At 44.9% G+C, this 27,636-nt stretch overlaps 1 long non-coding RNA gene across 1 annotated transcript; it reads right to left on the bottom strand.

Moving 5' to 3' along the window:
• Window positions 1–3,203: 3,203 nt before the first annotated feature.
• LOC138292461 (uncharacterized) lies at window positions 3,204–27,599 on the bottom strand. The gene is made up of 3 exons (XR_011202694.1): window positions 27,350–27,599; window positions 4,167–4,301; window positions 3,204–3,495 (listed from the first exon to the last, which is right to left on the bottom strand). It is a non-coding gene; the product is annotated as an uncharacterized lncRNA (long non-coding RNA).
• Window positions 27,600–27,636: the final 37 nt, after the last annotated feature.

Below are 27,636 nucleotides of genomic sequence, written 5' to 3'. Positions count from 1 at the left end.
ACAAACTGTCTCTCCCTCATTTTTGGGAGGGGTCGGACCTGATTCCCACCAATGTCCCCTCACTAGTCAAACAAAGGTACTGGGAGAAGGCTAACGAGGTGATCCTCTATAGTAACGGGGTGGGAAGATTAACATCTGAGTTCCTGCTGGTCAAACAAGAACCAAGGCCCGAGCAATTTTGGGATCTCGCCATACCCGCACATGAACGTGCCCCATTTCTCCAGTTTAGATATGGAACCCTACCAGTTAATAGTTTTACCGCTTGTTGGCCGAAGAATAGTTCTGAGGCCAATAAGTGTTCAAACTGTAACATATGTGAGGAATCAATCGAACACCTCTTGTTTTTTTGTCCTTTATAGAAGAACCCTAGGGAAAAATGGATTATCCCTTTGTGTAAAGCTCTGCAATTACATGATCAAGCTAATGCTTACAGAATATGTAAATATGATTCATCTACCTTGGTTGTAAGTGCTGTAACCAAGTTCCTGACAGCAGCTTGGTCTGTTCGTCACAGGGCTATCCCAGCGTCAGATTACTAATACTGGGCTAAACAGCAGGAACATTGGGGCACTACAGATGAGCATGCCCCTGGGAAGGTTTTTTTCCCCCATTTATTGTTTCCATTTCATGGTTTTAGATATGCTATTTTAAAATGAAATCTTATTGTAAATATTACGACAACAAATAGCATTTGTACTTGGTCTGCTAGAGCCTGAATAGTTTTTATCCCATTAACATATTCCATTTCAAACAATTATGATTGGTAATCTAATAGCCCACATGAGGAGATTGTAGGAATGAGCTGATGATTGGATTCTAAGCCTAACTCCCATAGGAGCCCTAAAATTTTCCCTTTTTCTTCCTATGTATTGTTGCATGTCTGATTGCACTCAACTGGTCTATATTTGGACCAAACAAAGAGAATTACCACAGTTCGTCTTTTCTAAGGAAGTCGTCTGGTGTACAATCTTTCCAAACTGCTTTGTGGTGTTTTTTAAAGTAAAGCACCATGCACTTCACTCTATTATGCTATCTATACTTTTAACCCATAGAGGTGCTTTATGAGTCAAACTCTGTTTATCCAAAGTTAGATCACATAGGGAAGCATTACTCCTTTGTATAGAAACTGTGTGAATTGGATTTTTGTGTAATAGTATTAAACTTTGGTTGTTGCGTAGAAATGACCAGAAGCTTTTATGGGGCTGTGCATGAAGGCATATGAATGAATGTTTGTGATTATTTGTATTACAATCAATTTGCCTTTTTAATTATGTTTTTAACTACTCCTTTTGTGTAGTTTTATGAGTGTAAAGTTTTACTTTGTGCTTTAATGGCTCGAGAAATAGCCGAATAAAGACTATTTTGACTTTGTGTCTACCCTTCACCATATGTCATGTTTCTATCAATCTATCCTCCATCCCCACGCTGACTCATCCCAAACCCATTCTACTCCTTTCACCTCCAGAATAATCCAGCCTAAGCTCTTCCTTCCTCTTCCACGTCTAGTTTACCCAAACCTCACTTTACTACCACGATCTCCCATATAACCCTAATAAATTCTCCCTCGTTTATCTCACCTTGACTCATCCAAAACCCTTCCTGCTACTATGATCTCCCTAACCCTTTCCACAAACTCTTCCCCCCTCACCTCTCCTTTACTCATCCCAAGCCTCATCCTGTTACTATAAACTCCCAATTAACACTTCTGGATTCTTTCCTCCTCTATCCCTCCATTACTCTAGTGAATCCAACTAATAAACTCACATATCCTCTGCTTAAATTAACTCATAAAAATACTAAAACGGAACTCATATTTCCCTATACTAATCCACCACTAATTACTCTTGGGCTCCAGAGCAGCGTGCTACTCGCCAAAAAGCACTTCGATGCCTCATCAGAGGTAGTATGCGCTATATAAATACTATTACAATACAATACAATCTTCACAAATGAAAAAAAACAGTTTGGCTACATTTTTACCATCTGTCAAGTAATCGTCTCTATTCTGAACATTACTGAACACATGCCTAGTGAACCTTTACTAATGGCTTCCATGACAGCCATACAAGACTCAGAAAGACATGTCGTACATGCGTCTTTATCTCACTCACTGTGGTAAATCCAACTCCTTTAAGTTTGTGGATGCAAGTTGGGAGTGTCTAAGAATGCCTTTTGAGGCCTACCCAAGTCAAAAAGGAAGATCTTCCTGGAGTCATTCTGAAGTCATCCGATGACTCCAGCTGGGCTATTCCTGTAAGGATCTGATGAAGTCATCCCAAACCATCCTGAGGTATGTGTATAGGCTGAAATATTTAAATGAGATGACTCTACAGTCATCACAGAAACTACTCTGGGATGGTATCCTGATTACTTCAATTGAATATGCGTGATGATCTTTTACTACTCCAGGAACACCAACTGACAACTTTAGGAGGAGTGTTAATTACTACAGGATGATTCCACGACAACTTCACAATGACTGAGGATTACTCTAGGATGTTTCCAGGACATTTTTTGGATGACTGTAAATTATTTCAGGATGACTCCATGACAACTTTAGAATGAGTATGGATTATTCCAGGGGGATTACAGGAAAACTTTAGCATGAGTGTGACTTACTATAGGATGTCTTAATGACAACTTCAGGGGGAGAGTGAATTACTCCTGGATGATTCCAGGAAACATTTTAATGGCTGTTGGTAACCAATGAATGATTTATTATCGAGTGAGGATTGTAATATTCACTGCAGAATCTATTATAATCATTCTATGATATGAACATGCTATGGTCACATTTTCTCAAATCTAGTGCCCATCAAGTACTTTAGATCAACTAATCTGTTGCTAAACAAGTACTGTGAGGTGCAGGACCCATGTACAATCCTGTACAAAAGGGCATTGTGTTTGAATGTAAGAAATGCAACTTGTTTATACATTCCAATTAAATCTAAGTAACTAATAAGCTGCTAAAATTAAACTATAGCTGTGGCATAATACTTTATTTTCTGTGCAATAAAAGGTGGTGGTGGGCTTGGGGGTGGTATAAAACAAATCTGAGGTAGGAATTAGAGAGAATACAACACACTTTGAATTCAAAAGAAGCCTTTTAATTTCTGATACTCCCTAATATTCAGTAGACATTGCCTCCATTTGTGTATAAGATATTACCTGACATTTTTCTAATATTGTGATAAGTGGGAAAAGACTAAACAAAACAGAGGATGAAATAAAATGGATCCAAAATGACTTCTACATTCATTTTATTCAAGTGAAACACATACCTGGTCCCAAAAGGGCTCAGGTTACCATAAAATAGAACAGTAAAAGTAGACAAGAAATGGTCAATGAAAACCAGTAAATCTAGAAGCAAACAACTGAGTACTGGTTTCTTCAGTTCTCATCTGGCAAGGAAGATCTTTATGGCAAGTTTTCACTGCATCGTTTTGATGTTCACTGTTGACCAGCTTTTGGCGATGTACACAGATTTCATAAACTCTGAAAGGATAACAAAAGCATAGATAAGGATCTTTTTCCAAAGAGGGCATTGTCTTCAAAATGCAACAAGACCATAATCTTCCAACAGTCAGTACAGTTTGTTTATGGTGAGTGGTCACAGGAGCACAGGTGATATTAGGTCATTAGTCATGGAGGAGGAGAAAGAAAATTTCCATTTCTTAACTGTGATAGAGAAAGAAGTAAATTCAGAAGATTAATCCCATACTTACGAGGGTGTGGCTCGGGTGTCTTCAAACTGTGTGTGTGGTGGGGGGAGTGTGGAGGGGACCAGGTTCTGGCCAAAAAAAGGCATTATGCAGATAACATGACTTTGCTTTAACCAGAAAAAAAACCATTTATTGCATTTTTAAAAACGTAACAGAACTTAACTGCAATGTTTAAATAGGTCCAGACACTTTAAACATAGCCTACTTAATAGAATAATGGTGAACAATTCAGAGGCGGGCCAGATTATTATTATTTTTTTATCGTACTGGGGGGCAGTGTTAAAATGTTTGAAAACCACTAGGACCGAGTGTACAAGGCAATTAAGACATTTGAGCTACCCCGTATTAACGCCAACCGTTTCTTCATCAAGGGCAGCAGTTCCAACATGAGCCTTAGTGACACCTTTGCCACATTTGTTTGGTAAAAATTTATTTTACTCAAACCTGTGAGGAGAAAACTTGCACTATCCAAACATCCCTGGCCTTTTTCACCAGCTTGTTCAGTCCTCTCTTTGGGATAAGGTTGCTTCTCTATGAGGAAGGGCCAGTGGAATCTTTCATCATTTCCTGCACATCAGCCTGTAAATAGCCACACGGAATATTAATATACATGCCATCATGCTAGTTTAAACAAAATGTAAAAATATAAAGTGGTAGTCTGTGGATAATTATCTGTCATCTAGGCATATCTCACCTAACAGTGAAAAAATTATATTTATAAAACCATAAAAACGAAGTAGATATGTCTGAGATATTTCCACACTAAGACTTTCAGATTGTAATACAGAAGTAATATACCAAACGAAAAAAAATATTAAAGCAAGCCACCCTTTATATTGCAAATGACCCCTTGAATATTTTTGATGATGTCGAGGATTTTTTGTAGGATGTTTGACCTTGTCAATTCAGACTGATGCCTACAAACGATTTATAGCTGTCTACTTTCAGCATGTGCCATACACCTGAGCTATAATGAAATGGAAATAAATAATTTCAACTGACTAGATTTGAGAAACACAAACATATTTTTGGGCTGTACAGATATAAAAAAGTGGTATAGATTTGGGTGTTGTGATAGATATATAAAGATCTATCTATGAAAATTAGTTGCCATCAATCTGGTCAAAATAGAATATTTTTTTCTTACCTTTTAGACAGTAATCTCAGATTGTACATCTCTCACGTTTGCTTGTGAAAGTATACACTTTTCTTTCATACAGGTATAGGCATTCTCTCCATTAATGATTGACAAGTCGTGCATAATTTCATTAAGGAGAAAGCGTCTTCATCCCAGTGTGAAATTATGCATTTTCAGTTACAAATGATCAGTCTACCATGTCTTGAAAAAAAAACCAAAAAAACAAGAGAAAGCAGTGAACATAAAATCACTTCTATGCAACTGTTTATAATATCTAATTTCCATTTGTTCATATATATATATATTTAAACATTATGTTACAAGTGCTTTGCAGTCAAGACAGTTAATGAACTACATTTATTCTGTACTACAAGAAAGGATTAATTCCTAAAAATGATGCATTGGTCACCATGCAAAGTAGAATATGCATACACACTTATTCTATGCAGTTCAGTGTAATTGATGCACTTATAAATTTCAGCTTACGTGATGGCCACCATTCTCACAGCTGATGAACTGGCCTTGAAGGTGAGTAGGATGGTGCACATCAGTGATTATAGATCCAGCATAAATTTCACTGCAGGGCAGGTCATTTGTTGATGAACGTAGCCATATCTGGGTGTCGAAAAACTGAGGGGCATATTCACAAACTGCACTTTCTAATATATTTTGAAGTAGTACAAAATGCTATTCACAAACTGATGTGCAGTGTTTTCTGTACAGAGGTCTCAACCCACTCTCCAAACTCCCTGCCCTGGCTTCAGATGCTCCAGGAGACAGAGGGGAGTGGCTGGAAAATGGGAAATACTACTGGGGGGATAGGAAAGACTAAGGGGTTTAGGCAGGGAAGTGTAACCACCACTTTGGCTCTATAAGCACCCTACTGGGTGTGCACACAGCCCAAGGGCAATGAGACACAAGGTGTCTTGTTACTGTACTTCTCCCCCTTACCATCGTCAGGGATGCTGGTAAGGGCAAGCCCTAGTACTTCTGACCTATCAAAATGCCAGTCTGGAGGGGTGCTCAATGAAGACCACATAGAAAAGCTTTTAATCCACTTTTCTAGCACTGGCCTTAACAAGATGGTTTTTCAACACTAAAATATTTAGCATGTTAAAGTAAGGTGACAGTGGTTAAAATGTAAATTGGATTGCTACTTTTTGGAGGAAGGGTTGAGGAGATTGCGTGTGGATGGATGCAATCTGTCTTGAAAGTGCAGATGTTGATCTATTTCGTGCAGGCTGGAAGTGTGCACAAAGTCTGGACTAGGTTATATATGCATAAGAATATGTGCGTGCTTGTGTCAGTGTATGTGCTGCTTGTGTTAAAAGTAAAAATTAGTTCAGTGTCAGTAGGTTCTTGAGCTTGTATGTCGAACTATGCCTTTTAAAGTGTTTTTCTACCACTAACTAAATGGCGCTAAAGAGGCATTAGCAACAGAAAGTGCAAAATATGTGAAGGTGAGCAACAGCAAGTAAGATGTTTTGAGAGAACACTGGAGAGAAAAAACAAGGATCCAAAAATTATGTAGGAGACCAAAATATTTCAACACTGTTTTTTACACATTTATACAGATATTTTCACTGCAGATATGATGGCAGACATCGGCATTTTGAATAACCGATAGCGTGGGGGAGATCCAAACACATGTGTGGTAAATTTTGTGAAAAGGGGACCAGGGGCTGCAGGAAGAGCTGGGCCCTTATCACTGACACCACTGTGCCCCTTACCATGGGTAAGATTGAAAATCAACGTCTCCAAAGCAAAGGGCATGAGTAATGAGCATAGTTGTAGATGCATTGTGTGATTTATTTAGTAAACCTTTAGTCTAATAAACGTGCCATTCACAGCTACCCAAGAATCAGGGTAACAGTGGTAGGTGGAATGAATGGAAAGACGGACACTATTATTGCCACCACGTTCGTATCCCAGCAGTGACCGAAGAAAAGCTTTGCTTACAGCATAGCCTATGTGAGGTAGAAAAAATTACAGGCATGTTGCTGGAAGACTTCCTCAAATCGTGCCCTAGAAAAAGCCACAGGGCTGACTTCATTGTGAAAACCGTACGGACAGGGATTGCTAAAAATGCGTCCTATTCCTAATAAATTGATAGCACAAACGAGTATGCATAATTTCTGCAGGAACTACCGCATAGTAGCTCGAAAAGATGTGGCGTTATAGCCAGCCAGAACTGCTGTCCTTGGAACTAAAGAATCAGGATCCAGGCTCAGTGTCAGCTCAACATTATCATCATGGCAAACAGGTCAGCTTCTCGTGCCTTAACAATGTTACCCGGTGTAATATAATGGATGCTCTTTTAAAGCGCTCCAATCCCTTTGGGTCGAGTTCAACTCCATAAAAATGAAACAAAACATACCCTCGTCCTATTAGATTAAAAAACATACCCTCTTGCTATTAGAGACTAACAGTCTCTGAAAGGACGAAGGTATAATTTTTACAGTTTTAATGGAGCAGATTAATATACAGGCCAGAAAGGCCAAAAAGTGAAAAATATGCGATGCATTTACTAACCATCAGAAAAAAGATAAACAAGTCAGCTGTTGCTGATGGCATTAGGAGCACGAACATTGAATGTTTACATTTTAAATGTCCAAATATGCAGCTGGCTAGATTTTAGTAAAGTAAACCTTTAAATGAGCTTATCTTAAATAGCTTGCCCCTAGTGAGCCCACAATTAAACCAGGAAGAAGACTTCTGGAGTATTAAATAACATTTTAGTAGCAATGCAATGCCAGAAGGAAAAATAACCACCACCCCCTCAATTGTTACCGGATGCCCCCACGCAGGAATGCAATCAATCCCACAATTTTGCTGATTATTCTTTTACCTCAAAGCACTTCGGAAAGAGGGGCTGACTGTGAAATCTTCAAGATGTTAGTTGCTGAATAATGCATTTTAAAAGGTCAAAGAAGAGAAATCCTTCTCCTATTTCGAATATCTCTTTATTTTCCCGGCCGCATCCTCGCAGTTCCCAATAATGTCGGCACAGGCAGGTGACATTACTTCCTGTGTGACGTCCTTCCGCCACCACCGGATGTCCGCCCCAAAAAACTTTAGAAGCTTGCTTGAAAAGCATTACATTTCATTGAGGCCAGCTGTACATTGGTGAACCAGTAGTTGCAGGTGGAGTAAAAGTGCAGAATTTCTTCTTCTTCTGTCATCGCTAGTTAAAGTTGAAGCAGCTGAAAAATACCTAATGTCTAAAAGCTCGGTTGATTATGCAAATAGAATTTTTTTTCTACACTCTCCATTTATGTACACTTGGCATCCAAGTAAACAGTTTGACTACGGTAGTTCTTTTCTTGTACGGTCAAGTGCATTTTCTTAGATGAAAAGACTATGCAAAAGTTTGTATTGCGTTTTACAATGTATCATATACTTTTGTACAGAGCATTTTTTTGGAATAAAAGCCATGCTTCTTTCCTTGTACAAAAAATAAATTTTAAAAACGTGCGTGGACACAATACAGCTGCAGGGACTCTAGCTTTCAGAAAACTGGTTTTAGAAAGGTATAAATACCAGCCCTATGATTTAGTTTGTAGAATTCCGATATTTTTCAGCAAACATAACCTTATTTTGTATTTTCCTTCCACTTAAAAATGCTTGTGATTAAAGTTAACTGGAGAATGTATTTCTCTTGATGCTTTCATCTCTCCAAGAGTTTCCTTCTGTTGTCACTTATAGATTGGGATGAGCAAGAACCGGGGAATTGGGTGCAAACAGGAAATGTAAGTTTATTTTAAGGGCAATGCAATGGTTATTATTTGTGTACATCAAGGGTTGGAGGTGATTTATGCATACATGCTAAGGGGTGATTTGTGCATGACATTTTAAAAAAGAAAGTGAGAGATTTTGGAAAAAAACGGGGAATGTATTTTCCCCATTGACTTTTGTTGGAGCCCCAGTAATTTCTGGTGGGAGATAAAATATAGGCCCTCATTACAACCCTGGCGGTCCAAGACCACCAAGGCTGTTTTGGCTGAAGCACCGCCAACAGGCTGGTGGTGCTTCAGAGGGGATTACGACCGCCTGGGCCGGCAGTTTCCAGCCACATTTGCCCCGGCGGTGATAATCCGCCAGGGCAGCGCTGCTTGCAGCGCTGCCCAGGGGATTACAAGTCCCCCTACCGCCAGCCTTTTCTTGGCGGTTTGAACCGCCAGGAAAAGGCTGGCGGTACGGGGAGTCATGGGGCCCCTGGGGACCCCTGCACTGCCCATGCCACTGGCATGGGCAGTGCAGGGGCCCCGACAGGGCCCCTTGCTCCTTTTCACTGTCAAAAGCGCGATGGGTGCAACTGCACCCGTCGCACGGCTGCAACACCGCCGGCTCCATTTGGAGCCGGCTCCCATGTTGCGGCCCAGCGGGATGTCATAATGGGCACCGCGGGAGTGCGGCTGCATTGGCGGCCGCATGGCGGTTACAACTTGGCAGGCGGCGGTTGCCGCCCGCCAATGTTGTAATGACCCCCATAATCATTTGTGGCTTCAATAATCTGGAGCCTTCCACCTGAATCGGGTTTATAATGTACTAATTACGATGTGCATGTCTGACTTTTTTACCTAAACACATTACACCTTAAACTAGTAGTTTTCCATTTAATGGCCCAAAAACCCAGAATGCAAGATGAAATTCAGAAAAGATTAAATGTTGAGTGAACCCAAAGACTGCTATACTCTAGAATCTACATGAATATCATGTATCTTTCTCAAGCACTGTAACATGCTTCCTAACTTAAGGATTCCAAGTAACTGCTCAAAAAAGGAGAATACGATTACCACTTGGTAATTTATAGAACGTTGTACCCCCATCAAGTGTATAGTTGTCCCCGTGGAACTTGTATAAAGCGCTTGATCTGACCCCTGTCGCTTTATGTGGTATCAAATTCTTCCACTGACTTACAACATCTTTATAGAGTATGGTTGTGGGTGCAGCATTCTAGCTATTTGCATTTGAAAGATAGAAAATGCAATATTAATTGCAAGCAGTGATAAAGTCAGTTGGTATGGCTTCTGATCTGTAAAGTGCTTGATAATTGATGCATGAGTAGGTGTATAGTTGTTTAAAGCACTGGGATGCACTTAATTGGACCTGGCCCTTTTTAAAGGGTCATCCCCGAACATTTTGCCTTCCTCCACCTATTTTTTTCTGACCCTTTTTGTTGATGTTAGGACTCTGGGCACTTTACTACTGCTGATCAGTGCTAAAGTGCATGTGCTCTCCCTCCTAAATTTGGTATGATTGGCTTTCACCTAAATGGCACATTTAATTTACCTGTAAGTCCGTTGTACAGTGGTATCCCTATTCCCAGGGCTTGCAAATTAAATGCCACGAGCAGGCCTGCAGTGCAGCTTGCGCCACCCACAGAAGTAGTCTTTCAAATCTGTCTCAGGCCTGCTACCGCAGGGCCTGCATGTGCAGGGTACTGACACAGGGACATGGCATCTAAATTTACTTGCCAGGCCTGGAACTCCTCATTTACTACATGTAAGGTAGGCCCTAGCTAGCTCTGTGGGCAGGGTGTTGTGTATGTAAAAGGCAGGACATATGTCTTTATGTACTATGGTGGTCATTCCAACCCTGGCGGTCAATGACCGCCGGGTTGGAGGACCGCGGGAGCACCGCCGACAAGCCGGCGGTGCTCCCAAGGGCATTCTGACCGCGGCGGTAAAGCCGCGGTCGGACCGGCCACACTGGCGGTCTCCCGCCAGTGTACCGCCGCCCTTTTGAATCCTCCAAGGCGGCGCAGCTAGCTGCGCCGCCGAGGGGATTCCGACCCCCCCTACCACCATCCAGTTCCCGGCGGTCCGCCCGCCGGGAACCGGATGGCGGTAGGGGGGGGTCGCGGTGCCCCTGGGGGCCCCTGCAGTGCCCATGCCACTGGCATGGGCACTGCAGGGGCCCCCGTAAGAGGGCCCCTACAAGTATTTCACTGTCTGCTTGGCAGACAGTGAAATACGCGACGGGTGCAACAGCACCCGTCGCACCTTCCCACTCCGCCGGCTCGATTACGAGCCGGCATCCTCGTGGGAAGGGAGTTTTTCCCTGGGCTGGCGGGCGGTCTTTTGGCGACCGCCCGCCAGCCCAGGGGAAAAGTCAAAATACCCGCCGCGGTCTTGCGACCGCGGTACGGTATTTTGACGGCGGGACTTTGGCGGGCGGCCTCCGCCGCCCGCCAAGGTCCGAATGAGGGCCTATATGTCCTAGTAGTGACAAACCTCCTATTTGGTTCCTCACTACTGTGCGTGCTGCCTCTCTCATAGGACTGCATTGAAAATGCCCTAACATAGGTCTAAGTGGTATTGTCTAATCTAAGAGGGATAGTGTAGACATGTTTGGTATGGTTGTAATTGTAGTGAGAGATGCTGCTTACTGCTGTAGGTGGATTTCTTATTACCATTATAGAAATGCCACTTTTAGAAAGTGGGCATTTCTATGTGCTTATGACGCTGGTGTTTTGCAGCTTGACTCCAATCCAAGTCTCGGGCAGAGTCACAGCTGGGCTTTGTGTATACCTTTCAGACAGCCTGTACACAAGGAGGGTGGAGGTGTCACAATAGTGCATTTATATATTGAATGATGTTCCTGGGCTGGGAGAGGGAGAGGTGGGGCACACCTGCATCTGTAAAGGCTGTGCCCTGGCCTCACACAAAGGGCTCGTTTACCCCACCAATAATGTCCGGAGCCAGTGCTGGAGGAGAAAAGGGATACTCCTGGAAGCAGTTAGTACTGGTTGGAACCCCTTTCCCCCTTTTGTGGAGACTGCACAAAATGAGTATAAGTAAAGTCCCCCCCACCCCAAACACATTTTTAGAGCACTTTTGGAAGTGGAACCAAAACCTCTGCCAGAGAGGCTACTGGACTGCACAAAGGACTCATCAGGATCGCTTTTCTGCTTGTTGCCCTGCTGACCGGCTGCCACCCAAGGCTTGGGCTGGACTGGCATTTTTGGACTGCTGGTGGTGATCGCCCCTACTTGCCTGTGGGGTGCTGGTCGCCCAGTCCTCTGCCACCTGCCTTCATGTCACCCAGAGTGCCCCTATGGAGCCCAGTGCAAGGGGAGCGCTGTCTCTTGCTCCCAGGCTGCGCTGCAGCCCTAGCAAGTGAAGGGCGCTCCCCTTTATCATTTTCACGAGTGCATAGTGAGTGCCGTGCTTCTTGCCGCCCTCTGGAACCCCCTCCAGAGGGGTGCCATCAGCCAGTCAGTGGGGGCGGCAGTAGTACCACACGTCGAGAATCCCCCCTCACTGGGCCCCCTCTACCAGGTAGAGGCAGAAGGCACCCTTGTCGCCCCTTCTTTGGCTTGGAGGGACCGACCGTGGCGTGACAGGCTTATTCCAACCTGCAGTGTGTGCTCCACGGGCACCCGCAGAGGCCGTGTTTATCTTGGAGGGCATTACTGGGACAACAAAAGGGCTACCTGCCCCTCGACCGCAGCCTGCAGAAGGTGAGGCGAGGTGCTGTCCAGCAGCAACCCGAGCTGCCGGGAAACAGCAGCCCCACCCCATCGAGGAACCCCCTAGTGATGCCTCACCTCTGCAGCAGGCAGAAGGAAGTCCACATCTTTTGACCTGTGCCGGCTCGGAGGGACCAAGCACAGCAGGCCCGACAGTGGGGAGCAGTAATTACTGTCTCTCCTCCAGTGGAAGTGCAGACATGCTGCCACCTTCATATAGAAGGTGTTGGTAGTAACTCTTGCCGGGGTTGCATTTTTTCTATTAGATTGCAGTACCATTATGCCAACATTATGTTTTCCTGGCTGGATTAATTGTTATGCCTGCCCTAAGGGGGGGGGGGCATTTCCATTACATGCATTCGGAATGATAACTCGGTATTCAGACCAACATGTTTATTAGACCGTGTACCAGAAGGAAATGTTTAATTGTTATGTGAATTCATTATAGTTTCTGGGCACCTCTGATAATGTGTTTATTGCGCCCTGTGCATTTCTGGTAATACTGATGACCTGACTACTGCTTGTGTTGCAGAATACCAGTAACCTATATGTTTACCTGACTATTGCTTATTTCCGCAGAGTACTAGTAGCCTGTGTGATGTCCTGACAACTACTTGTGTAGCAGGGTATTACTGATAGATGTCATGTTTGGTCCAATGATGTTTTATGCAGTACAGGTTATTTTTATATAACTTGTTGTTGTGTTTACTTTGTGGTGTATTGATTGTGTGTGTTGTGCAATCGCTTTACACGTTGTCTCTGGGATAAGCCTGACTGCTCGTGCGAAACTACCAAGTGGGGTGAGCAGAGGTTATCTTGGGTGTATAACTCCCTCGCCTTGACTAGAGTGGGTGGGTTCTGCCTGGCTTAGGTGCCTATCCTAGCCAACCAGAAACCCCATTTCTAACACACTTTGTATCCTTACCTCTGCGTGTTGAAAATAGAGGCAGTTGGAGATTCACCCTTCACCCACAAATTTGGAAACCTCACAGTCTGTGAAGGTGCTCATGCTTCCCAGGTTCACCAAGACAAAGTTTTAGCCACTTGACCTGATGTTTGTACAGTGGATTTTTTTCCAGCTTCAGAGTGTCCCAGCCTCTCTTGCCTTTTCAACGTAGGACAGTTGACAGTGTGATGGTGGGAATTGGGGTGTCACTCAAGCTCTGGCAGCAATGTCTGTGGGGGATGTGAGACCAAGTGACTTAGCTCAGTAACAGGAGATGGTTCATAATGTCAAACTCAAATGCTAATTAGGAAACATTTTTCCGGTAGGTTCTCCGTTGGAGGCCACATCCAACCAAAAAGTCCATCCTCTGAAAGTCACCATAGTAGGGATGGCTTCTCGGTGCCACAGCATTCCTCTGAAGTTGTAATTTGTTTTTTTACTTTGCAGTTTTGCACTTTGCACAGTTAAAAAAAGCATGTAAAGTTTCAAGTTGCCTGAGTCTGCAACCTGAAGTACTGGGTTTTTCAGAACCCAGTGGTGCCAGGGAACACACCCTAAGACTTTGAGTCCTTCCTGTTTCAGACTACAGAAACACAGAGTCTTCTTGGTGAAGTCAAAGATCTTGTTTATTGGCTGCAGCCAGTAACAGGTATCCTAGAAGTACAACACGGTGTATATTCTCAGGAGACTGCTGCCTTTGCAAAGCTAACCTTCTCTTTTATACAAAATATTATGCTTTAGGCAAACATTCCTTATTTTACAGTTGACCATTCACATATTTTCACTACAAAGAAATAGCAGGGTTATGATGACAAGCCCATATTTCAGTTTGTCCAGCCCTCAATCAATTACCCGGCAAGGCTCAGTACTTTCATCAGATATCGACGGACCCCCAATATAAACAGGCACCTCCTCCTTGTAAAGCAAGTCATAAAGAAAGAAACAGGGACAGGTGTGTGTAAGATTAGGCATGGTTTGTGTGTGATGAAAGGTTTATGATGTGTTGTGCCTTGATACTAATCTCATTCGGCCACTGGGAAAGAAACTGGCCGAACAGGTTTGGCTTCAGGCAGTGGAGTCAGCTTGCCCAGGTCACAGAGGAGTCAGCAAAGGTGTACGTGTCCTTCAGACTCGTTTTCAGCATTAGACATTGGCCTATGTGAGGGCAATCATAAAATGGCTGTCGTTTAAATGGAACACGAGGGTTCAGGACGGAAACTCTGATATTCGGGTGATTTCGTTACCCGAATATGAATACAATGCTTGTGCATACTGTTCTAATCATTCCCGGTCTGCTGAAACCAAAATCGTTGTGATACGACAATGTTTATAACACGGGTCCAGAATTTTCAGTACCACAAACCCCTTTTTAAAATCTAAAGTAGCTAAATTTCACAGAATGTGCTGTTTAATTTGCATCCTTTGAATTCATCATTTGTTTTTCCCAGCCGCATGATTTTGACTATACTGTACAATAATTTCATGCTCCATTCCTGCTTAATTCCATTGGCCCTACCTACAATTGATCAAGTGGATTCAAAATTGACATGTTTTGAAATTTTTAACACAACATACTTGTTAATGCTGATTATTATAAATACAAATTATGTAAAATAAAAATATTTACATGTGTCTTTCCTTATATAATCTGATGAAGCACCCTGTATGCTAACTTTCATTTAAAGAAACCCCATTTAATACCTAAATAGGGTTCGCTGAGTAGTAATCAGCAAATAATTCTAAAATCACCCAACAGGTTGGACCTTTCTGACAAAAAATTAAACTGAAATATTGGGTGTATTCTTGGGGTAATCAGGAAATCATTTTGAAACCATCAGGAGTCATTTCGTCATGTTAAAAAGAAATGATGCTTGTTGAGTTTTGCACATTTATTTTCAAATCATCCTCCAATCATCAAGAAAAGTTCGACCTTATGAAGTCCTCAGATACTCATTCTTAAATCCTCCTGAAGTCATCAGGAATAGTCACACCTTGTGAAGTCATCAGATACTCATTCTCAAATCTTCCTGAAGTCATCAGGAATAGTCACACCTTGTGAAGTCATCAGATACTCATTCTCAAATCCTCCTCAAGTCATCAGGAATAGTCACACCTTGTGAAGTCATCAGATACTCATTTTCAAGTCATCCTCGAATCATCAGGCTCAAGTTTCTAAACTTTACTGATGACTTCAAGAGCTTGATGATGTCTGATGATGTGAAAATGACTTCTACAGTAGTTGGATGATCATCCAGTGACTCTGAGATGGCTTCTAAAGTAATCCTGTTTGACATGGGTACATTGCTCAAACTGAGTGTGCATATCTACCTTTGAAACTAAGGCAGTCATGCTGGGAAATACTCCCCAAGTTCTCTCACTGATGTCATTGATGGGTGAGAGAGGATGGGGGCTGATGCAGAAGAGATTCCACGTTGTCCCAGCCATTTTTTTTTTAAATGAAATACAATCCATTAGATCCTTTACCAGTGTTGGCCAATGGCCGTCACATGCACAGGGGAGGATGTGAAGGTGTCAGCCAATGACCAACTGTAGGAGGCTGGACTGGCTTGTAGTGAGTACCAAGGGGTACTTGCACCTTGCACCAGGCCCAGTTATCCCTTATTAGTGTATAGGGTGTCTAGCACCATAGGCTGATTGATAATGGTAGCTTAGCAGAACAGCTTAGGTTGAACTAGGAGACAAGTGAAGCTCCTACAGTACCACTTAGTGTCATATGCACAATATCATAAGAAAACACAATACACAGTTATACTAAAAATAAAGGTACTTTATTTTTATGACAATATGCCAAAGTATCTTAGAGTGTACCCTCAGTGAGAGGATAGGAAATATACACAAGATATATGTACACAATACCAAAAATATGCAGTATAGTCTTAGAAAACAGTGCAAACAATGTATAGTTACAATAGGATGCAATGGGGACACATAGGGATAGGGGCAACACAAACCATATACTCCAAAAGTGGAATGCGAACCACGAATGGACCCCAAACCTATGTGACCTTGTAGAGGGTCGCTGGGACTATTAGAAAATAGTAAGGGTTAGAAAAATAGCCCACCCCAAGAACCTGAAAAGTGAGTGCAAAGTGCACTAAAGTTCCCCAAAGGACATAGAAGTCGTGAAAGGGGAATTCTGCAGGAAAGACACAAACCAGCAATGCAACAACGATGGATTTCCAGTCGAGGGTACCTGTGGAACAAGGGGACCAAGTCCAAAAGTCACAAGCAAGTCGGAGATGGGCAGATGCCCAGGAAATGCCAGCTGTGGGTGCAAAGAAGCTGCTACTGGACAGTAGAAGCTTAGGTTTCTGCAGGAACGACAAGGGCTAGAGACTTCCCCTTTGGAGGACGGATCCCTCACGCCATGGAGAGTCGTGCAGAAGTGTTTTCCCGCCGAAAGACTGCCAACAAGTCTTGCTAGCTGCAAATCATGCGGTAAGGGTTTTTGGACGCTGCTGTGGCCCAGGAGGGACCAGGATGTCGCAAATTGCGTCAGGAGACAGAGGGGACGTCGAGCAAGACAAGAAGCCATCTCAGCAGCAGGTAGCACCCGGAGAAGTGCTCAAAACAGGCACTACGAGGATGCGTGAAACGGTGCTCACCCGAAGTTGCACAAAGGAGTCCCACGTCGCCGGAGAACAACTTAGGAGGTCGTGCAATGCAGGTTAGAGTGCCGTGGACCCAGGCTGGACTGTGCACAAAGGATTTCCGCCGGAAGTGCACGGAGGCCGGAGTAGCTGCAAAAGTCGCGGTTCCAAGCAATGCAGTCTGGCGTGGGGAGGCAAGGACTTACCTCCACCAAACTTGGACTGAAGAATCACTGGACTGTGGGAGTCACTTGGACAGAGTTGCTGGATTCAAGGGACCTCGCTCGTCGTGGTGAGAGGAGGCCCAGGGGACCGGTGATGCAGTTCTTTGGTGCCTGCGGTAGCAGGGGGAAGATTCAGTCGACCCACAGGAGATTTCTTCTGAGCTTCTAGTGCAGAGAGGAGGCAGACTACCCCCACAGCATGCACCACCAGGAAAACAGTCGAGAAGGCGGCAGGATCAGCGTTACAGAGTTGCAGTAGTCGTGTTTGCTACTATGTTGCAGTTTTGCAGGCTTCCAGCGCGGTCAGCAGTCGATTCCTTGGCAGAAGGTGAAGAGAGAGATGCAGAGGAACTCGGATGAGCTCTTGCATTCGTTATCTAAAGTTTCCCCAGAGACAGAGACCCTAAATAGCCAGAAAAGAGGGTTTGGCTACCTAGGAGAGAGGATAGGCTAGCAACACCTGAAGGAGCCTATCAGAAGGAGTCTCTGACGTCACCTGGTGGCACTGGCCACTCAGAGCAGTCCAGTGTGCCAGCAGCACCTCTGTTTCCAAGATGGCAGAGGTCTGGAGCACACTGGAGGAGCTTTGGACACCTCCCAGGGGAGGTGCAGGTCAGGGGAGTGGTCACTCCCCTTTCCTTTGTCCAGTTTCGCGCCAGAGCAGGGCTAAGGGGTCCCTGAACCGGTGTAGACTGGCTTATGCAGAAATGGGCACCAAATGTGCCCATGAAAGCATTTCCAGAGGCTGGGGGAGGCTACTCCTCCCCTGCCTTCACACCATTTTCCAAAGGGAGAGGGTGTAACACCCTCTCTCAGAGGAAGTCCTTTGTTCTGCCATCCTGGGCCAGGCCTGGCTGGACCCCAGGAGGGCAGAAGCCTGTCTGAGGGGTTGGCAGCAGCTGCAGTGAAACCCCTGAAAAGGCAGTTTGGCAGTACCAGGGTCTGTGCTACCGACCACTGGGATCATGGGATTGTGCCAACTATGCCAGGATGGCATAGAGGGGGCAATTCCATGATCATAAACATGTTACATGGCCATATTCGGAGTTACCATTGTGAAGCTACACATAGGTAGTGACCTATATGTAGTGCACGCGTGTAATGGTGTCCCCGCACTCACAAAGTCCGGGGAATTGGCCCTGAACAATGTGGGGGCACCTTGGCTAGTGCCAGGGTGCCCTCACACTAAGTAACTCTGCACCTAACCTTTACCAGGTAAAGGTTAGACATATAGGTGACTTATAAGTTACTAAAGTGCAGTGTAAAATGGCTGTGAAATAACGTGGACGTTATTTCACTCAGGCTGCAGTGGCAGGCCTGTGTAAGAATTGTCAGAGCTCCCTATGGGTGGCAAAAGAAATGCTGCAGCCCATAGGGATCTCCTGGAACCCCAATACCCTGGGTACCTCAGTACCATATACTAGGGAATTATAAGGGTGTTCCAGTAAGCCAATGTAAATTGGTAAAATTGGTCACTAGCCTGTTAGTGACAATTTGAAAGAAATGAGAGAGCATAACCACTGAGGTTCTGATTAGCAGAGCCTCAGTGAGACAGTTAGTCACTACACAGGTAACACATTCAGGCACACTTATGAGCACTGGGGCCCTGGGTGACAGGGTCCCAGTGACACATACAACTAAAACAACATATATACAGTGAAAAATGGGGGTAACATGCCAGGCAAGATGGTACTTTCCTACACAATTCCCCCCCCCCCCCACCCAAACGAAGGACAATAAGACTAGCCATGACCTGATGAGTCTTCATTGTCTAAGTGGAAATATCTGGAGAGTCCATCTGCATTGGAGTGGCTACTCCCAGGTCTATGTTCCACTGTATAGTCCATTCCCTGTAGGGATATGGACCACCTCAACAATTTTGGATTTTCACCTTTCATTTGTTTTAGCCAAAGTAGAGGTTTGTGGTCTGTCTGAACAATGAAGTGAGTGCCAAACAGGTATGGCCTCAACTTCTTCAGTGCCCAGACCACAGCAAAGGCCTCCCTCTCAATGGCAGACCAACGCTTTTCTCTAGGGGTCAACCTCCTACTAATAAAAGCAACAGGTTGATCCTGGCCCTCAGAATTAAGTTGTGATAGGACTGCCCCTACTCCTAATTCAGATGCATCAGTTTGGACATAGAATTTTTTAGAGTAACAAGGGCTTTTCAGGACAGGTGCAGAGCACATGGCCTGCTTCAGCTCCTCAAAAGCTTTCTGACAGTTTGCTGTCCATAATACCTTTTTAGGCATTTTCTTGGATGTGAGGTCATTAAGAGGGTCTGCAATGGAGCCATAGTTCTTAATGAACCTCCTGTAATACCCAGTGAGGCCTAGGAAGGCTCTCACCTGAGTCTGAGTAGTAGGGGGAACCCAATCTATAATAGTTTGGATTTTCCCCTGAAGTGGTACAATCTGTTCCCCACCAACAAGGTGTCCCAGATAAACCACCTTTCCCTGCCCTATCTGGCACTTTGAAGCCTTGATAGTGAGGCCTGCCTTTTGCAGGGCCTCTAAAACTTTCCATAGGTGGACCAGGTGATCATCCCAGCTGGAGCTAAAGACAGCTATATCGTCCAAATATGCTGCACTGAAAGCTTCCAGCCCTTGCAGGACTGTGTTCACCAACCTCTGAAAAGTGGCAGGTGCATTTTTCAATCCAAAAGGCATTACTGTGAACTGGTAATGTCCTCCAATGGTTGAAAATGCAGTTTTAGGTTTAGCATCTTCTGATAATTTGATCTGCCAATACCCTGCAGTCAAATCAAAAGTGCTTAGATACTTGGCAGATGCCAGTGTATCTATGAGCTCATCTGCCCTGGGTATAGGGTGAGCATCTGTTTTGGTTACCTGGTTGAGACCTCTGTAATCTACACAAAACCGCATTTCCTTCTTTCCATCTTTGGAATGAGGTTTTGGTACAAGTACCACAGGAGAAGCCCATGGACTTTCAGAGTGCTCAACCACTCCCAGTTCTAGCATTTTCTGCACCTCTTGCTTTATGCAGTCCCTGACATGGTCAGGCTGCCTATAGATCTTACTTTTGACAGGCAAGCTGGCTCCAGTATCTATAGTGTGCTCACACCAAGAAGTGGTACATGGCACAGTAGAGAATAGTTCAGAAAACTGACCCAGGAGATTTATGAAATGGTCTTTCTGCTCAGCAGTAAGACAATCAGCCAAAACTACACCTTCCACAAGAGCATCTTGTTCTGTGGAAGAGAAGAGATCAGGTAGAGGATCACTGTCTTCTTCCTGTCCCTCATCAGTTGCCATGAGCAGGGTGAGATCAGCCCTGTCATAGTAGGGTTTCAGGCGATTGACATGGAGCACCCTAAGAGGACTCCTGGCAGTGCCTAAGTCAACTAAATAGGTGACTTCACCCTTTTTCTCAACAATTGTGTGGGGTCCACTCCATTTATCTTGGAGTGCTCTTGGGGCCACAGGCTCCAAGACCCACACTTTCTGCCCTGGTTTGTACTGAACCAAAACAGCCTTCTGGTCATGCCATTGCTTTTGGAGCTCTTGGCTGGCCTGAAGGTTTTTACTGGCCTTTTTCATATACTCAGCCATTCTTGATCTGAGGCCAAGTACATAATCCACAATATCTTGTTTTGGAGCTTTTAAAGGTTGTTCCCAACCCTCCTTGACAAGTGTTAGTGGACCCCTAACAGGGTGTCCAAAGAGGAGTTCAAAGGGGCTGAAGCCCACTCCTTTCTGGGGTACCTCCCTGTAGGCAAAAAGGAGGCATGGTAACAGGATATCCCATCTCCTGCGAAGTTTTTCAGGGAGACCCATAATCATGCCTTTGAGAGTTTTGTTCAATCTCTCCACCAGTCCATTTGTTTGTGGATGATAGGGTGTAGTGAACTTGTACGTTACACCACACTCCTTCCACATGGCCTTTAAGTATGCAGACATGAAATTGCTTCCTCTGTCTGATACTACTTCCTTTGGGAAGCCCACCCTGGAAAATATTCCTAGGAGGGCCTTTGCCACTGCAGGTGCTGTAGTGGTCCTTAAAGGAATTGCTTCAGGATATCTTGTGGCATGGTCCACTACCACTAAGATAAACCTATTGCCTGAAGCAGTAGGAGGGTCAAGGGGGCCAACTATGTCAACCCCTACCCTTTCAAAGGGAACCCCAACCACAGGCAGTGGAATAAGGGGTGCCTTTGGGGTGCCACCTGTCTTGCCACTGGCTTGACAGGTTTCACAGGACTTACAAAATGCCTTTGTGTCCTCAGACAGTCTAGGCCAATGAAACAAGGGAACAAGCCTGTCCCAAGTTTTCATTTGACCCAGATGTCCAGCTAGGGGAATGTCGTGGGCTAGAGTTAGGAGGAACTTTCTGTACTCCTGAGGAATCACTAACCTCCTGGCAGTTCCAGATTAGGATCCCTTGCTTCAGTGTACAAGAGGTTGTCCTCCCAGTAAACTCTGTGAGAGTCACTGACATCCCCATTAGCCTGTTTGACAGCTTGCTGTCTTAGACCCTCTAGTGTGGGACAGGTCTGCTGTGCCACACTCAGCTCCTCCCTGGCAGGCCCCCCTTCACCCAAAAGCTCAGCAGTGTCTGCTTCCAGCTCCTCTGGTGTAGGTTCTGCACAGGGTGGAAATTCTTCTTCCTCAGAAGTAGAATCCACTGTAGAGGGAGGGATAGTAGGAAGTGCCTTACTTCTACTAGCCCTAGCTTTAGGGAGCACTTGGTCCATTGTTCCAGGATCCAAGCTTCCCTGTCCTTTTTGCTTTTTGGCCTGAGCCCTGGTTAAAGCAAAAATATGCCCTGGGATGCCCAGCATTGCTGCATGGGCCTCCAACTCCACATCTGACCAAGCTGATGTCTCCAAATCATTTCCTAGTAGACAGTCTACAGGTAAATCTGTGGCTACCACAACTTTCTTTGGACCAGTAACCCCCCCCCTAGTTGAGATTTACAACAGCCATGGGGTGGCTAAGTGTGTTGTTGTGAGCATCGGTTACTTGGTACTGGTGACCAAGTAGGTGTTGTTCAGGGTGGACCAGTTTCTCTATGACCATAGTCACACTGGCACCAGTGTCCCTGTAGGCTTGAACCTCAACACCATTTATTAGGGGTAGCTGCTTGTACTTATCCATATTAAGGGCACAAGCAACTAAGGTGGCTAAATCAATAGCCCCCCTCAGAGACTAACACAGCCTCTGTGGTCTCCCTAACAAGACCAACCCCAACTAAGTTACCAAAAGTGAGCCCAGCTACTCCCTTGGATTGGCTATTAGTAGGTTTGCTCCCACCACCACTGCTATTAGTAGGGACACTAGGTGTAGCAGTAGGGGTTGTAGTGGTAGGAGGCTTGGTGCTTTTCTTTGGACAACTGGGATCTGTTGTCCAATGGCCTTTTATTTTACATAAATAGCACCATGGTTTCTTTTCTTTGTTTTGATTAGAAGAGGATTTGGGCCCACCACCCCCACCAGAGTGTTTTTGTGGGCCTGATGAAGACTCATTTTTAGATTTGTCCCCACCCTTGTCAGAAGACTTACCATCCTTCTTCTTGTTGCCATCTTTGTCACCCCCTGTATGAACTTTTCTGTTCACCCTTGTTCTGACCCATTTGTCTGCCTTCTTTCCCAATTCTTGGGGAGAGGTCAGATCAGAGTCCACCAAGTACTGGTGCAACAAATCAGACACACAATTATTAAGAATATGCTCTCTCAGGATCAAGTTATATAGGCTGTCATAATCAGTAACTTTACTGCCATGTAACCACCCCTCCAAGGCCTTCACTGAATGGTCAATGAAATCAACCCAGTCTTGTGAAGACTCCTTTTTGGTCTCTCTGAACTTTATCCTGTATTGTTCAGTGGTTAAGCCATAACCATCCAGGAGTGCATTCTTAAGAACTTTGTCATCATTGGCTTCATTTTCTTTCACAGTAAGGAGCCTATCCCTACCTTTTCCACTAAATGATAGCCATAGGATAGCAGCCCACTGCCTTTGAGGGACATCCTGTACAGCACAGGCCCTCTCAAGTGCAGCAAACCACTTGTTAATGTCATCCCCCTCCTTATAAGGGGGAACTATCTTGTGCAGATTCCTGGAATCATGCTCTTTTGCAGGATGACTATGGGGAATACTGCTGCTGCCACCATGGGTTTCTAAACCCAGTTTCTGTCTCTCCTTCTCTACTTCTAAGGACTGTCTATCCAAATCCAGCTGTTGCTTCTTGAGCTTCAGTCTGGTTTGTTCCACTCTCAATCTATTGAGCTCCCTTTCTAACAATCTGTCATCAGGGTGGGTGGGAGGGACATTCCTAGACACAGAAGTATAATGAGAATTAACAGAAGGAGACCTGTCCCTTACAGAGGGCACCCTAACAGCTTGGCTGACAGTGTAATGTGAGAGCACACCATCTGTATGATGTGACTCCACCTCAGTACCAACTATGCTAGACTTTCTAGTAATGGGCAGGCTAAGAAGTTTCTTTCCTGAATCTTTTCCTGGGGGAGTCCCTGGATCAGATTGGGAACCATTAGCTACTTTTTCAACAGATGGGGCACTTTTAGCCTTATCTTGTTCTCTAAGCATGTTAAGTAACAATTCCAAGGAAGGATTCTTCCCTACACTCAAACCTCTCTCTATGCAGAGACTCCTTGCTCCTTTCCAGCTAAGGTGATCATATGCAATTTTGGATAGATCAACATTTTGGCCTGTGCCAGACATTTTTAGAGGGAGTTAAAGTGATAGAAAAAAGTTTGTCAGAGCTTTTAGAAAGACAGAGAAAAAAAACTTTTTAAACTTTTTAGAACTTTTTGAAAGTTTAGAAGTACTTTTCAACACTTAGAAAAGAGTGAAAAGAGGAAATGCAAAACTTTTTAGCTATGTGTACACACACTGAACTTGTTTTGTATATTTTTCTCTTATGAAAAGTACAATGACAAGAGTGGTAAGTAGTCTCAAAGCACTTATCCCACCGCTGCACAAGCAATGTAGGAGGCTGGACTGGCTTGTAGTGAGTACCAAGGGGTACTTGCACCTTGCACCAGGCCCAGTTATCCCTTATTAGTGTATAGGGTGTCTAGCAGCATAGGCTGATAGATAATGGTAGCTTAGCAGAGCAGCTTAGGCTGAACTAGGAGACGAGTGAAGCTCCTACAGTACCACTTAGTGTCATATGCACAATATCATAAGAAAACACAATACACAGTTATACTAAAAATAAAGGTACTTTATTTTTATGACAATATGCCAAAGTATCTTAGAGTGTACCCTCAGTGAGAGGATAGGAAATATACACAAGATATATGTACACAATACCAATAATATGCAGTATAGTCTTAGAAAACAGTGCAAACAATGTATAGTAACAATAGGATGCAATGGGGACACATAGGGATAGGGGCAACACAAACCATATACTCCAAAAGTGGAATGCGAACCACGAATGGACCCCAAACCTATGTGACCTTGTAGATGGTCGCTGGGACTATTAGAAAATAGTAATGGTTAGAAAAATAGCCCACCCCAAGACCCTGAAAAGTGAGTGCAAAGTGCACTAAAGTTCCCCAAAGGACATAGAAGTCGTGAAAGGGGAATTCTGCAGGAAAGACACAAACCAGCAATGCAACAACGATGGATTTCCAGTCGAGGGTACCTGTGGAACAAGGGGACCAAGTCCAAAAGTCACAAGCAAGTCGGAGATGGGCAGATGCCCAGGAAATGCCAGCTGTGGGTGCAAAGAAGCTGCTACTGGACCGACAAGGGCTAGAGACTTCCCCTTTGGAGGACGGATCCCTCACGCCGTGGAGAGTCGTGCAGAAGTGTTTTCCCGCCGAAAGACCGCCAACAAGCCTTGCTAGCTGCAAATCGTGCTGTAAGGGTTTTTGGACGCTGCTGTGGCCCAGGAGGGACCAGGATGTCGCAAATTGCGTCAGGAGACAGAGGGGACGTCGAGCAAGACAAGGAGCCCTCTCAGCAGCAGGTAGCACCCGGAGAAGTGCCCGAAACAGGCACTACGAGGATGCGTGAAACGGTGCTCACCCGAAGTCGCACAAAGGAGTCCCACGTCGCCGGAGAACAACTTAGGAGGTCGTGCAATGCAGGTTAGAGTGCTGTGGACCCAGGCTGGACTGTGCACAAAGGATTTCCGCCGGAAGTGCACGGAGGCCGGAGTAGCTGCAAAAGTCGCGGTTCCAAGCAATGCAGTCTGGCGTGGGGAGGCAAGGACTTACCTCCACCAAACTTGGACTGAAGAGTCACTGGACTGTGGGAGTCACTTGGACAGAGTTGCTGGATTCAAGGGACCTCGCTCGTCGTGCTGAGAGGAGACCCAGGGGACCGGTGATGCAGTTCTTTGGTGCCTGCGGTAGCAGGGGGAAGATTCCGTCGACCCACGGGAGATTTCTTCGGAGCTTCTAGTGCAGAGAGGAGGCAGACTACCCCCACAGCATGCACCACCAGGAAAACAGTCGAGAAGGCGGCAGGATCAGCGTTACAGAGTTGCAGTAGTCGTCTTTGCTACTATGTTGTAGTTTTGCAGGCTTCCAGCGCGGTCAGCAGTCGATTCCTTGGCAGAAGGTGAAGAGAGAGATACAGAGGAACTCGGATGAGCTCTTGCATTCGTTATCTAAAGTTTCCCCAGAGACAGAGACCCTAAATAGCCAGAAAAGAGGGTTTGGCTACCTAGGAGAGAGGATAGGCTAGCAACACCTGAAGGAGCCTATCAGAAGGAGTCTCTGACGTCACCTGGTGGCACTGGCCACTCAGAGCAGTCCAGTGTGCCAGCAGCACCTCTGTTTCCAAGATGGCAGAGGTCTCGAGCACACTGGAGGAGCTCTGGACACCTCCCAGGAGAGGTGCAGGTCAGGGGAGTGGTCACTCCCCTTTCCTTTGTCCAGTTTCGTGCCAGAGCAGGGCTAAGGGGTCCCTGAACCGGTGTAGACTGGCTTATGCAGAAATGGGCACCAAATGTGCCCATGAAAGCATTTCCAGAGGCTGGGGGAGGCTACTCCTCCCCTGCCTTCACACCATTTTCCAAAGGGAGAGGGTGTAACACCCTCTCTCAGAGGAAGTCCTTTGTTCTGCCATCCTGGTCCAGGCCTGGCTGGATCCCAGGAGGGCAGAAGCCTGTCTGAGGGGTTGGCAGCAGCAGCAGCTGCAGTGAAACCCCTGAAAAGGCAGTTTGGCAGTACCAGGGTCTGTGCTACCGACCACTGGGATCATGGGATTGTGCCAACTATGCCAGGATGGCATAGAGGGGGCAATTTCATGATCATAGACATGTTACATGGCCATATTCGGAGTTACCATTGTGAAGCTACATATAGGTAGTGACCTATATGTAGTGCACGCGTGTAATGGTGTCCCCGCACTCACAAAGTCCGGGGAATTGGCCCTGAACAATGTGGGGGCACCTTGGCTAGTGCCAGGGTGCCCTCACACTAAGTAACTTTGCACCTAACCTTTACCAGGTAAAGGTTAGACATATAGGTGACTTATAAGTTACTAAAGTGCAGTGTAAAATGGCTGTGAAATAACGTGGACGTTATTTCACTCAGGCTGCAGTGGCAGGCCTGTGTAAGAATTGTCAGAGCTCCCTATGGGTGGCAAAAGAAATGCTGCAGCCCATAGGGATCTCCTGGAACCCCAATACCCTGGGTACCTCAGTACCATATACTCGGGAATTATAACGGTGTTCCAGTAAGCCAATGTAAATTGGTAAAATTGGTCACTAGCCTGTTAGTGACAATTTGAAAGAAATGAGAGAGCATAACCACTGAGGTTCTGATTAGCAGAGCCTCAGTGAGACAGTTAGTCACTACACAGGTAACACATTCAGGCACACTTATGAGCACTGGGGCCCTGGGTGACAGGGTCCCAGTGACACATACAACTAAAACAACATATATACAGTGAAAAATGGGGGTAACATGCCAGGCAAGATGGTACTTTCCTACACCAACACCCACAACAAAAGGGTTAAACTCTAATGTTGGGTGCCAGAGTAGCAAGCTACTCACCACAGAGCACCTCAATGTCTAGTCAGGGGTAGTTAGAGGTATGTAAAATGCAATTTACAGTTACATGTAGGGAATTCCACAAATAACTAACGAGAGTTGTGAATCTCGATGTAAATGCCATCTTTGGTGTGGAAAAACGCGTTAGTACACAAATTGCACACGAACATTTATGGTTAAATAACCACTCGTCAGGGGCAGTAAGTGCTATAAAAATGCAATTTAATGACATCACCTACCCTCCTCTTAAAAGAATATCTCGAGCTCATAGACTCACTGAAGTGAAAAAAATCACTGTTAGAGTAACTGTGATGTTCGCATACGTCGCTCTTCTACATCTCCTTTGAACAAGGAACGAATTTTAAAAATAAAAAAAAAAACACAGAAGACGGACGTAAATGACCAACGGTTGTGCAACAGTCCTCCATTTAACGACGAAGATATACTGCATAGTAGAGTAACAAGATAAACGAACCTTCCATCGACCCCTTCGAGACCATAAAAAAAATGAACAAATGTGCAGTTC

This window comes from Pleurodeles waltl, chromosome 4_2 (assembly GCF_031143425.1).
Source record: "Pleurodeles waltl isolate 20211129_DDA chromosome 4_2, aPleWal1.hap1.20221129, whole genome shotgun sequence".
Classification (NCBI taxonomy): Eukaryota; Metazoa; Chordata; class Amphibia; order Caudata; family Salamandridae; genus Pleurodeles; species Pleurodeles waltl.
Note: the sequence above shows the minus strand (reverse complement) of the source record. Positions and strands in the feature narration are given on the sequence as shown.